This window comes from Gorilla gorilla, chromosome 6 (genome assembly GCF_029281585.2).
Source record: "Gorilla gorilla gorilla isolate KB3781 chromosome 6, NHGRI_mGorGor1-v2.1_pri, whole genome shotgun sequence".
NCBI lineage: Eukaryota > Metazoa > Chordata > Mammalia > Primates > Hominidae > Gorilla > Gorilla gorilla.
Genome location: NC_073230.2, coordinates 93,259,323 through 93,273,891, shown reverse-complemented (window position 1 = coordinate 93,273,891; position 14,569 = coordinate 93,259,323).

Here is a 14,569-nt window from a genome sequence, read left to right as displayed (position 1 = left end):
CTTTTTTTTTTTTTTTGGTAGGGTCTTGCTCTGTTTCCCAGGCTAGAGTGCAGTGGTATGATCACAGCTCACTGCAGCCTTGGCCTCCTGGGCTCAAGCAATCCTCCCACCTCAGCCTCCCAAGTAGCTGGAACCACAGGCTCATGCCACCATGCCCAGCTAATTTTTATTTATTTAATTTTTCATTTATTTTGTAGAGATAAGATCTTGCTGTGTTGCCCAGGCTGGTCTCAAAACTCCTGGCTCAAATGATCCTCCCACTTCGGCCTCCCAAAGTGCTGGGATTAAAGGCATGAGCCACCACTCCTAGGCCACTTTCTTATTCCTGTTACTTATTTAGGGTGACACTGTCCAAGACTTGCCTAAATACCATTTTATAGTGTTTCTTTTTTAATGAACATACAAACTGTGTTGTGATTTTTTGTTTGTTTGTTTGTTTGTTTTTATTATTATCATTATACTTTAAGTTCTAGGGTACATGTGCACAATGTGCAGGTTAGTTACATATGTATACATGTGCCATGCTGGTGTGCTGCACCCATTAACTCGTCATTTAGCATTAGGTATATCTCCTAATGCTAACCCTCCCCCCTCCCCCCCACCCCACAACAGGCCCCAGAGTGTGATGTTCCCCTTCCTGTGTCCATGTGTTCTCATTGTTCAATTCCCTTCTATGAGTGAGAACATGCGGTGTTTGGTTTTTCGTCCTTGCGATAGTTTACTGAGAATGATGATTTCCAGTTTCATCCATGTCCCTACAAAGGACATGAACTCATCATTTTTTATGGCTGCATAGTATTCCATGGTATATATGTGCCACATTTTCTTAATCCAGTCTATTATTCTTGGACATTTGGGTTGGTTCCAAGTCTTTGCTATTGTGAATAGTGCCGCAATAAACATACGTGTGCATGTGTCTTTATAACAGCATGATTTATAGTCCTTTGGGTATATACCCAGTAATGGGATGGCTGGGTCAAATGGTATTTCTAGTTCTAGATCCCCGAGGAATCGCCACACTGACTTCCACAATGGTTGAACTAGTTTACAGTCCCACCAACAGTGTAAAAGTGTTCCTATTTCTCCACATCCTCTCCAGCACCTGTTGTTTCCTGACTTTTTAATGATTGCCATTCTAACTGGTGTGAGATGGTATCTCATAGTGGTTTTGATTTGCATTTCTCTGATAGCCAGTGATGATGAGCATTTTTTCATGTGTCTTTTGGCTGCATAAATGTCTTCTTTTGAGAAGTGTCTGTTCATATCCTTTGCCCACTTTTTGATGGGGTTGTTTGTTTTTTTCTTGTAAATTTGTTTGAGTTCATTGTAGATTCTGGATATTAGCCCTTTGTCAGATGAGTAGGTTATGAAAATTTTCTCCCATTTTGTAGGTTGCCTGTTCACTCTGATGGTAGTTTCTTTTGCTGTGCAGAAGCTCTTTAGTTTAATTAGATCCCATTTGTCAATTTTGGCTTTTGTTGCCATTGCTTTTGGTGTTTTAGACATGAAGTCCTTGCCCATGCCTATGTCCTGAATGGTATTGCCTAGGTCTTCTTCTAGGGTTTTTATGGTTTTAGGTCTAACATTTAAGTCTTTAATCCATCTTGAATTAATTTTTGTATAAGGTGTAAGGAAGGGATCTAGTTTCAGCTTTGTACATATGGCTAGCCAGTTTTCCCAGCACCATTTATTAAATAGGGAATCCTTTCCCCATTTCTTGTTTTTCTCAGGTTTGTCAAAGATCAGATATTGTAGATACGCGGCGCTATTTCTGAGGGTTCTGTTCTGTTCCATTGATCTATATCTCTGTTTTGGTACCAGTACCATGCTGTTTTGCAAGACTAATAAAGAAAAAAAGAGAGAAGAATCAAATAGATGCAATAAAAAATGATAAAAGGGATATCACCACTGATCCCACAGAAATACAAACTACCATCAGAGAATACTACAAACACCTCTGTGCAAATAAACTAGAAAATCTAGAAGAAATGGATAAATTCCTCGACACATACACCCTCCCAAGACTAAACCAGAAAGAAGTTGAATCTCTGAATTGACCAATAACAGGATCTGAAATTGTGTCAATAATCAATAGCTTACCAACCAAAAAGAGTCCAGGACCAGATGGATTCACAGCCGAATTCTACCAGAGGTACAAGGAGGAACTGGTACCATTCCTCTGAAACTATTCCAATCAATAGAAAAAGAGGGAATCCTCCCTAACTCATTTTATGAGGCCAGCATCATCCTGATACCAAAGCCTGGCAGAGACACAACCAAAAAAGAGAACTTTAGACCAATATCCTTGATGAACATTGATGCAAAAATCCTCAATAAAACACTGGCAAACCGAATCCAGCAGCACATCAAAAAGCTTATCCACCATGATCGAGTGGGCTTCATCCCTGGGATGCAAGGCTGGTTCAATATATGCAAATTAATAAATGTAATCCAGCATATAAACAGAACCAAAGACAAAAACCACATGATTATCTCAATAGATGCAGAAAAGGCCTTTGACAAAATTCAACAACCCTTCATGCTAAAAACTCTCAATAAATTAGATATTGATGGGACGTATCTCAAAATAATAAGAGCTATCTATGACAAACCCACAGCCAATATCATACTGAATGGGCAAAAACTGGAAGCATTCCCTTTGAAAACTGGCACAAGACAGGGATGCCCTCTCTCACCACTCCTATTCAACATAGTGTTGGAAGTTCTGGCCAGGGGAATTAGGCAGGAGAAGGAAATAAAATGTATTCAATTAGGAAAACAGGGAGTCAAATTGTCCCTGTTTGCAGATAACATGATTGTATATCTAGAAAACCCCATTGTCTCAGCCCAAAATCTCCTTAAGCTGATAAGCAACTTCAGCAAAGTCTCAGGATACAAAATCAATGTACAAAAATCACAAGCATTCTTATACACCCATAACAGACAAACAGAGAGCCAAATCATGAGTGAACTCCCATTCACAATTGCTTCAAAGAGAATAAAATACTTAGGAATCCAACTTACAAGGGATGTGAAGGACCTCTTCAAGGAGAACTACAAACCACTGCTCAATGAAATAAAAGAGGATACCAACAAATGGAAGAACATTCAATGCTCGTGGGTAGGAAGAATCAATATTGTGAAAATGGCCATACTGCCCAAGGTAATTTGTAGATTCAATGCCATCCCCATCAAGCTACCAATGACTTTCTTCACAGAATTGGAAAAAACTACTTTAAAGTTCATATGGAACCAAAAAAGAGCCCGCATCGCCAAGTCAATCCTAAGCCAAAAGAACAAAGCTGGAGGCATCGCGCTACCTGACTTCAAACTATACTATAAGGCTACAGTAACCAAAACAGCATGTTTGTTTGTTTTTTGAGACAGAGTCTTGCTCTGTCACCCAGGCTGCAGTGCAGTGGCAAGATCTCCACTCACTGCAAACTCTGCCTCCCAGGTTCACACCATTCTCCTGCCTCAGCCTCCCGAGTAGCTAGGACTACAGGCGCCGCCCACCACGCCTGGCTAATTTTTTGTATTTTTAGTAGAGATGGGGTTTCACTATGTTAGCCAGGATGGTCTCCACCTCCTGACCTTGTGATCCGCCCGCCTCCGCCTCCCAAAGTGCAGGGATTACAGGCGTGAGGCACCGCGTGAGGCCTGTGTTGTGATTTTTAAGCTTCCTTGGCATCTCCCACAGTCCTTCCAGAGCATACAATGGAGCATAATCAACAAACATTCAATTTCAATAGCTCTCTTTCCACCTGTCTGTAGAGTGCTGCAGCAATGACTCAACGCAAAGCACCCCCATGAGGAATCCTAGCTGCCAAAACACCAGAACCTGTGTATGGGTGTCTACACCAGAACTCTGGGAATCATTCTTGATAGTTTATTTCTATTTACCAAGCATATCCTGTCAGTCACCAAGTCCTTTCAAATAAATGTTTGGAACACATACTTTAAAAATTGACATATGATAAACTGTACATATTTAAGGTGTAAATTTGATATGTTTATATAACCATCACAACAATCAAGAAAATAAATGTTTCTACAACCCCCCAAATTCCTCATACTCCTTTTTATTCCCTCCCATCCACTTTTCCTCCACCATCACATCAACCACTGATCAATCAGCTTCTCCCACCAAAGACTAATTTTCATTTTCTAGAATTTTATATAAATGGAACCACAAAGTATACACTTTTCTTTGTTCTAGCTTCTTCACTCAGTATAATTAGTTTGAGATTCATCCTTGAATTGTGTATATCGACTGTTTTTCTCTTTATTACGGAGTCATATGTCATCATACAGACACATAAAAATGTGTTTATCCATCAGTTCTTGGGCAATTCAGTTGATTCCTACTTTGGGATACTATTGGAAAAAATACTGTAAACATTCACATATAATCTTTGTATAGCTGTATTATTTTTTCTTCTTCTGGATATCTGGAAAAACTGGAATATGTGGTAGATGTATATTTAACTTTAAAAGAAAAACTACCAGACTATTTTTCCTAAGTGATTGTATATTCCCACCAGTAGTATATCAGAGTTCCAGTTGCTCCACATCCTTGCCAGCAAGTGGTATAGTCAGGCTTTCAAGTTTTAGTCATTCAAATACGTATGTAGTGGTACTCCCTATTTTTTATTTGTGCTTCCCTAATGACTAATAATGTTGAACATATTTTCATAACATTGTTTGCCATCCACATATCTTCATTTATGAAGTGTCTAATCAAATTTTTGGCTGACTTTTAAAAACTGGATTATATGTTTTCTTATTGAGCTTTGAGAACTTTCTATATACTTTGTATAGAATTCCTTTAACATATATATAATACACAAATATTTTTCCAGACTGTAGCTTGTCTTTTTATAGTGTCTTTTAAAGAGCATAAATTTACGATTTTAATCAAATCTATCTTTTTTTTTTTTTTTACAATACATCATGCTTTTGTGGCATGTCTAAGAAATCTTTTCTAATCTAAGAATGCAAAGACTTTTCTTTTATGTTTTCTCCTAGACGTTTTATAGTTCTAGGTTTACACTTAGGTTACTGATCTATTTGGGGTTAATTTTCGTATATGTTGAGATTGAAGTGTAGTTTTTTCCCATATGGATATTTGATTGTACCTGGCTCATTTGCTGACATAACTATCCTTTCTTTGTTGAATTGCTTTTGCACCTTTGTAAAAAATCAATTGTCTATATATGTGTGGTTTTATTTCTGAACTCAATTCTCACCAATTGATTTTTTTGTCTTGATGCCAAAACCACATGGTCTTGATTACTACAGCTCTATAATAAATCTTGAAGTCAGATACTATTAGTCTTTCAACTATGTTCTCCTGTTTCAAATTTGTTTTGGCTCTTCTATATCTTTTATATTTCCACAGGAATTGTAGAATAAGTCTGTCAATTTTCACTGACAAGCCTACTGGGATTTTGATTAGGATTGCATTGAATCAAAAGTGTAAGTTGAAGAGAATTGATTTTTTAAAAAATAATGAGTCCTTTGATCTATAAATATAATATATCTCGATTTATTTGCATCATCTTTATTTACTCTCAGCAATGTTTTATAGTTTTCAGTGTACAAATCTTTCATCAGTTTTATCCAGTATTTTGTGTTTTTGTTGCTACCCAAATGGTATTTTATTTAAAAATTATAATTTCCAATTGTTCATTGCTAGAATATAGAAATATGACTGATTTTTATGTGGCGATTTTGTACTTACAACATTGTTAAATGCACTTGCTGTTTCCTGCAACTTTTTTTGTAGATTCCGTAGGGTTTTCTATATATATGATCACATTGTCTGTGAAGAAAGACAGGTTTACTTCTTCTTTTCCAATTTGTATGCCCTTTTTTCTCTTTTGTGATTCATTATACTGATTAGAACGTATAACACAATATCAAATCGTGGTGGTAGGAGTAAACATCCTAGCCTTCCTCCTAATCTTAGGTGCTTTTCAATTTTAACTCTAACTGGCCACTGAATCCTTCATCTCCCCCCATATTTATCACTACTATCCTATCTCAGGTTACCATATTCAGTCATCACAAACACCAAACAGAACTCCTAGTGCTCATCCTGCCTACTCCAACCCAGCTCCAATTTCTTCCACGTGGTGCAGCCAGAGTGCTATCTTCAAAACTTAAATTTGGTCATAAAAACCCATCGATAGATTCCTGTTACTTTTCTGATAAAGACCATGGCTCTTAATTCGGTTGACTGGGCCACTTATGATGGAATACCACTTAAAATGTCTTAAAATTTCCCTCTTGTCCCACTCTACATCTTAACCATAGCCACACTGGCCATTCTTAACTTCCTCTGACTCACCATGATTCTTCCTGATTCTACCTCGGGGTCTAGGGATATGCTATCCCCTCATCTCAGGAACACTTTCCTCAGTGTCTGCTTTACCTGGTTAGCCTCTATTTCTCCTTTCTCAGAGAAGCCTTTGCTCACTCCTAATTACTAGGTTAGGCACTCCTTTGTTTAAGGTCAGAATAAGCTGTACTTTCTGTTTTATAATTTTGAAGGCTGAAAATGTATTGAAATAATATTATTTGCTTTGCTTTTATCTCTGTAGAAATTTCTTCCCCTGTCCCAATCAAAAACATAGTGAAGCTTCAGTGGGTTTTTTGGCTCAAGGACTTTTATGTTGTTGAGTTAAAAGAGGAGCCACTAGGCTGGAGAACTTGAGCTCCCTTGTTTAATTTTTTTAAAAATAACCTTTTTATTTTAAAATGTTCGAGATTTACAGAAAAGTTTTGAAGATAGTATGGAGAGTTCCCATATACCTCATGCTCAGTTCCCCAGTTATTAACACTTTACATTAGTGTGGTACATTTGTCACAATTAATGAACCCAATATTGATGTACTGGTATGTTATTGATATATTATTGATACATTGATTCATTATTAGCACAACTCCATGTTAGTAACTAAGATCTGGGTCTTAGGTGTGTTCATTGCTACTGGGGTATCATTATTTCAGAGATGACAAAGCAATAAAATATATGGGTATATAATCACACGTATATATATATGTATATTTATGAATGTGTTTATATTTCCATATATATCTTTTTATATACTGCACTAATTATGAGTTCATAGTTATGTCTTCAGCTCTAATCCATTATCACTTAGATCATTCTAACCTTTTCCCCTTGCTTATCTATAACTTTCCACTTCAACAGTGAGAAACCTGGCTTCCATATCTGTCATCCATAAATGTACGTATTTAATTCCAGTACACGTGTATACTGGTTTCAGAATACAAGCAACTTTATTAACTAGAGTGCAGTGCTTATGTGCAATTCCTTTTGCCTTTAGTCTTACAGGCTCCTCTCATTTCCAAAACCACTTAGGTCAGCACCTTTTCCCCCACTTTCTTCAGTGATTTGGTACATACATTAGTAACACACATTCTTTTCTCATATTCTGTATTCCATCCTGGGATCTCTCTGACTTTCTAAATGATTTAAAAAATTTTGCGTACATTAAGATTCATTCTTTGTGATGTAAAGTTCCATGGTCTTTGACAAATGCATTGTGTCATGTCTTCACCACTACAGAATCATACAAGGTAGCTTCACTGCTCTAAAAGTCCCATGCTTCACCTATTCACTTTTCCATGCCTCCATTCTGAATCCCTGACAACCACTGATCTTTTTACCATCTCTCAAGTTCTGCCTTTTTCATATATCATATAAATAGAATCATATAGTATTCTGACTTTTCGAACTGGCTTCTTTCACTTACAAAATACATATTTAAGAGTTATCCATGCCTTTTAGCATTTGCTTGAGAGCTCATTTATTTTTATTGCTAAATAGTATTCCATACATATTCCATCTTATTAATGTATAATTTATTGATCAATTCACTTATTGAAGGACATTTTGGCTACCTTTAGTTTTTGGTGATCATTAATAAAGCCACTATAAATATTTGTTTACAGATTTCTGTGTGGACAGTTTTCAAATCACTTGGGTTAATACCTATACCTAGAAGCATAATTGCTGGACTGTATGTTAAGACGATATTTAGCTTTATAAGAAATTGCCAAACTGTCTTCCAAAGTGGTTGCACCAGGAGAGTTCCTGTTGCTCTGTGTCTTTGCCAGCATACGATATTGTCAGTGTTTAAGATTTTAGCCATTCTAATAGGTGTGCTGTGGTTTCTCATTTTTGTTTTAATTTGGGCATTTTCCTAATTACAAAATGGTGCTTGAGTCTTTTAATATGTTTGTTTGCTATTTCTATATCTTCTTTATTGATGTGTCTGTTCAGATCTCTTATTTTTAAATGTCTGTTTTCTTATTATTGAATTTTAAGCGTTTCTTGTAAGTTTTAAATACAAGTCCTTTATTAAATATGTTTCACAGAAAATAATCTCCCAGTCTATGGCTTGTTTTTTCTTTTTAAATGTCTTAACAGTGACTTTCACAGAGCAGAAGTTTTATACTTTGATAAAGTCCCACTTACCAATTCTCTTTTATGGATTAAACTTCTGGAATAAAGGACTATGATATTTCTTGCAATTTTATAGTGCAAAATTTGTACCCACTGTATACTAATCAAGGCATAATTATATTTTTATTTGTGTTATTTTAATATTAGCCAGGTGAGGTGGCATGTGCCTATAATCTCAGCTACTTGGGAAGCTGAGGTGGGAGGATCACTTGGGCCCAGGAGTTGGAGACAAGCCTGGGCTATATAGAGAGATCCTGTTTCAAAAAGCAAAAGCAGAAACAAACAAAATCTTTGGTTTTGCTCACTAAATGCTAAGCTCCATGAGGTAGTGATTATGCCTTTTTTGACTATCATTATATCCCGGAGTCTAATTTTGTGTTCAGCACATGGCAGATACCTAACCAATGGTAATTGCTTTGTTCATACGTAATGAATGATTGATGACTTCACTGTCCAGTGGACTCAACGTTTCCATTATTTTGTTCACTATACTCTAAACTTTATTGCCTCTTTCTTTTCATTTTATTTACCAGGAAAATTCATAACTGTAGATGAGTGGAAGCTTCCATGCTTTCCTTGCTTGCATCAAACTAGAACCTGGCCAGGGAGCTAAGAACAATTTTTACTTTTTGAGGATTGTTAAAATAGTAAAGAAAAATATGTGAAAGAGGCTATGTGTGATCTAAAATATTTTCTATCTGGTCCTTTACAGAAAATAAAATTTGCTGGCCGGGCGCGGTGGCTCATGCCTATAATCCCAGCACTTTGGGAGGCTGAGGCAGGCGGATCATGAGGTCAGGAGTTCGAGACCAGCCTGGCCAGCATGGTGAAACCCCGTCTCTACTAAAAATACAAAAAATTAGCTGGGCATGGTGGCACATGCCTGTAGTCCCAGCTACTCGGGAGGCTAAGGCAGGAGAATTGCTTGAACCCAGCAGGCAGAGGTTGCAGTGAGCCAAGATCGCACCACTGCACTCCAGCCTGGGCGACAAAGTGAGACTCTGTCTCAAATAAATAAATAAATAAATAAATAAATAAATAAATAAATAAATAATAAAAAATAAAAATAAAAAAATTGCTGACTCCTAATCCAAACTATTGAGCATACAATGAAAAAAATTTACGCAATTAAGCAGATTAGTCAACAACCTTTCTCCTATCCCCACTGAATCTACCATGTTTATCAGCTCACTTTCTCACTTTCTCACTTTCTGCCATTATTTCAAAGCTATTCCCTATCCTCTAACCTCTGATCCTCTCATCTTTCCTTTTCTCTATAGATAAGTTTCACAGCCCCAAATACAATTAGCTATATCTCACATTGTTTTGTTTTGCTATAATGGAGCTAGTGAAAATCCTCCCAGCCATGCTCTGGACCTCAGCCTTTCCTGCTGGAGTGGATCTATGTCTTCGGTTTGCCATCATCCTTTCCTGTGGGGAGGCATCTCTCCATATTTCATAATCATCCTGCTCAGTTTAAATGGTGCGAATTGTGCCAATTGTCACCACACCCTCATTCTTGTAGCCCCATGGGTGGTAGGCACATGGCCCCACCTTGGACAATCAGAATGTTCCAGCCACATGACTACACAGGGGATCAGAATATACCAACTCCAACTATGCCACTTTGGTGTAAGGATCATTTTGAGCTTAAAGACATTTGAGATTTAACTAATGCAGAAGGAAGTTTTCTCAGAGCTTTCCTTATTTGACTAAAAGCAGAAAATTTTGAAAAATGAAGACTTCACAAATCCCCTCTTTCAGGGAAGTTTTATGGCCATGAAGAAGATAGAAAATGGGTGCTGAGATCAACCTGGACACACAAACCTTGTTCTGTTAGTTTCACCCACATGTTAACCATTTTATGGTTTGCTGCCCTGGGAATCCAAAGACTTTTCTCTGTCTTGTCACTTTCCTACAAATTTATTGTTTTTTTTTTTAAAAATGCAATATGAGCCCAAGTTCTAAGCATCCTTTTCAGTCACTCATCACTGAGTTTTCCTCTGGGACAGTATGAGACATGTATTAACAAACTCTGCTTTTTATCTTGTTAATTTGTCGTTTGTCAGTCCAATCTGCAGGGCCCCAGCCAGTGAATCTAAGATGGTCAAGGAAAAAGGTGTTTTTGGTTTTTCTCCTTTACACTGACATTGGTTGATTCAGAAAAAGGCATGTAACCAAAGCTGGGCATAGTCATTGCCCTGGGGAAGGTATTGCCATCTTTTCCTCTTGGAGAACCTTCTGAAGACCAAATACCAGAAGGAGGTAAAGAAGCATGGGTATTTTCATGTCTCTGCATGGTTAGGGATTTTGGGGCAAATTTTACTGGGATTTGGATTCAAGGACAAGCCTTGAAACTTAAAGATAACTGAATAAGATAGTAAGAGACTTGCCTCCCTAGAGATATGCTTCTATTTCAAGGGGTGATGAGAAGACATGAGAAAAGGTGGAGCATGAAGACAATCCAGGGTTTGTAAAACAGGGAGAAACTTGTCTTATATTCCCCTATAGACATTTACTTACATGCTGAAGGGTTAGAACCCAGGATCCTTCCTATTATCTCCCAAAAGAGAGTTTGTGTACATTAGGAAGCATAGGCTTCTTTCTCTGTCTCAGAAGGAGAACAGGGAGATAAGTGTCCCTCTTCTATAAGAACTCTCAGATTCTTATGGAATTCTTTACCTATACTACAGACCCCAGCAAGTGTAAGGTGACATCTGGCTTTTATTGCGTTACCTTATAATGGGGGAAAAATTAGGGTAAGGGAAGCTGATGCCATTATTAATATAAGTAAGTACAAATAATTTGTCCCTGCCCCAGAAATCATGTTTGTATTATCAGAATCATGAATAAATATAGATATTAAAACAACAGTATTTGTAAATTGAATTTTTATGTTCACAAATAGGCTACAATGCCCTTGGGTGTAGGAATCCTTGTGATTCTTTATGGAGTTCCTAGTGCCTGGCAGCATGTGGTACTTAAATCTTTGTTAATGGCTGGTTGAAGGGGTAAGTGAATTGTCTTAGTGCCTGAAGAATAGGTAAATGTCATTCAGTAGAATGTGGGAGCTGATCTAACAACCCAAAGCTGCTGATGGCTCTGCAAGTAGGTAGGGCTTTCTTGAAATATTTGTCTGAAGAATTCCAGCGACCTAAAGCTGGTGGAATTGGGTCAAGTCTGATGAGGCCAGTGTGGGTATTCCTCTCCCCTGGAGGCTAGCCATGGGTTACTCATTTGCACGGCCTCGGGCATTCCGCTGCCTTGGTGCTGTCCTGGGTGCATTCCTTGAAGAAGGACTGTTTCTACAGAGCAAAGGCTCTGGAGTATATAGTGCCTTAGTTCCCCAATCCCAGCTCTGCCCCTCGATAGGGCCAGTTTATTCAACTTCTTTGTGGCTCAGTGTCCGATCTATAACATGAGGTGGGGTAAAAATACACAGTTATTGTGAGAATAAAAGGAGTCAATTTGTATGTAGGAGTTAACATAATGGATTGTTGTGATTAAAAAAGTATTAATTTCTTTTTATTTTTTTATTTTTTTTATTTTTATTTTTTGAGACGAGTCTCACTCTGTCGCCCAGGCTGGAGTGCTGTGGTGCGATCTCGGCTCACTGCAACCTCCGCCTCCCGGGTTCAAGCAATTCTTCTGCCTCAGCCTCCTGAGTAGCTGGGACCACAGGCGCAAGCAGCCACGCCCGGCTAATTTTTGTGCATTTCAGTAGAGTTGGGGATTCACTGTGTTGCTCAGGCTGGTCGCAAACTCCTGAGCTCAGGCCATCCACCCGCCTCGGCCTCCCGAATTGCTGGGATTACAGGCGCGAGCCCAAAATCCTTAGAAAAGTACAGGACACATAAGTTCTATAGATTTTTTCCTATTTACTATTCAATTTAAAAAGGTTTCGGAGAGAAAAGAAAGTCTAGTGAAGCCAACTTCTATTTTAATACCTGAAAACATATTTTATGGCTACTGAAAAATATAGTTCAAAAGAAATCAGATCAACTTTATTGTCTGGTTAAGAAAGCTTTTCTTTAAGTATTATGACAAGTTTTATCCCTAAACTAATTTCCCCCAAATTAGTGCATGATAAATAAAGATTCTGCCTGGAACTATCTGAATTATATAAAAAGAATAACATCTGATTCTACGTAAATTGCAAGGTATATTTTTAGTTACAAAGAACTATTGTCAGATATTCTAAGAAAAAAACTAAGAAAATATTCTCTACTTTCTAACAAGCCAGGGTACTGTTTTCAAAGCTTTTAAAGAACTTTGTTTTTTTGCTTTTGTTATCATTCGAAGGTCCTACTTTCACAAGATGAAATATGATATTTAGAAGGGGAAAGAGGCTGCCCAGGGAAAAACTGAAGCCTAATTGTTACTTTAACGGCTTAAGCCTCCTTTCATCCGCTAGACAAACAATTATTGAGAGTGCGCTCTGGGCTAAGTGCTGTGTTAGGCTGTCTAGGTATATATTTATAATGTGTAGTGAGCCAGCTTCTCCTCTGTGTTCAGGGAGGTGCAGCTTTGCAGTGCTCTCAAATGGACCTAAAAGAGTTAATAGATCTCATTAGGTAACACATGGCACCACTATCCACTCAGGTTTTGGTTGGATAGCATTACTGAAGAGGCCAAGGTCTCGGTTTGATCCCTGTCTGAACAGGTTTCAGCCTTGCTCAGCAGTTTCAGGTCACAGACCATACTTTGACCTAAAAACTGAACCCAAGAGTCACAAACAAGCAATAGGGTGTATTAGAACAAATTTGTTACTGTCACTGATACATTGCATGCTTACACTGTGTGACTTCATATCTTAAAGATTATACTTTATTTTTATTGCAATCAACTCATTTGTTTAAGAACAATATATGGATCCAGTCTCTAATGCTTAAATAGCATTATTCATAAAATAGCTAATATGTATTTCTTTCTTTCTTTCTTTCTTTCTTTCTTTCTTTCTTTCTTTCTTTCTTTCTTTCTTTCTTTCTTTCTTTCTTTTTGTTTTTTGTCTTTTGAGACAGAGTTTTGCTCTTGTTGCCCAGGCTAGAGTGCAATGGCATGACCTCACTCACTGCAACCTCCACCTCCCAGGTTCAAGCGATTCTCCTGTCTCAGCCTCCTGAGTAGCTGGGATTACAGGTGCCAGCCACCACACCCAGACAATTTTTTGTATTTTTAGTAGAGACAGGGTTTCACCATGCTGGCCAGGCTGGTCTCGAACTCCTGACCTCATGTAATCCACCCGCCTTGGCCTCCCAAAGTGCTCAGATTACAGGCACGAGTTATCGCGCCCGGCCATGTATATAATATTTCTTATGTGCCAAGCACTGTTATAAATACTTTATGTATATGAACTCATTTTAATTTTCATGACACCCCTATAAGGAAGAGGCTGTAATACTACTCCCATTTTACAGATCAGAAAACTGAGGAAGAGAGAAATTATGTAACTCCCAGTAGCTATGAAGTGGCAGAGCTGGGATGGAAAGCTAGGCAGTCCTGCTCCAGAGTCTACATGTCTGATAACTACGACACTTGGGTGCAAATCCATTGTTTCAACTCATCAGTCAAGTATATCAATGCTCTTTTTAGTTATCCGAATGTTACATTCTCATTTCAGAAAGTTGTACTAATTGCTACACTGTATTTTGTAAATGAACTGACAACAAAGTACGTGGTCTTGAGATTTTACTCAACAGGGCTGTTTGGATCTTTTTACCATTCTGTTATCTCCTTGATACCCCGGGTGCCACATTCAGACATTCAAACTATCTTCAGTTGAACTCCCATTTGCCTTCCCAACTTTCTCCCCAGATACTTTCTTCAAAGTTCTTCTTTCCATTTTCCATACATAAATTGTCTTCTTTTCACCTAGTCACTTTAGTCTGAAATCACTTTTCTTTCTTTAAATTTTTGATAGTATTTCACGTGAGTGCATTTACCTGGCTCTCTCTCTATATATAGGTATAAATATTTTATTTTATATATATATATATATATATATAGTATTATGGTATCTTCTCATTGCCTTGGAGTGTTATAAAAATCATTGGCCACAATTGAAGTTCTTAC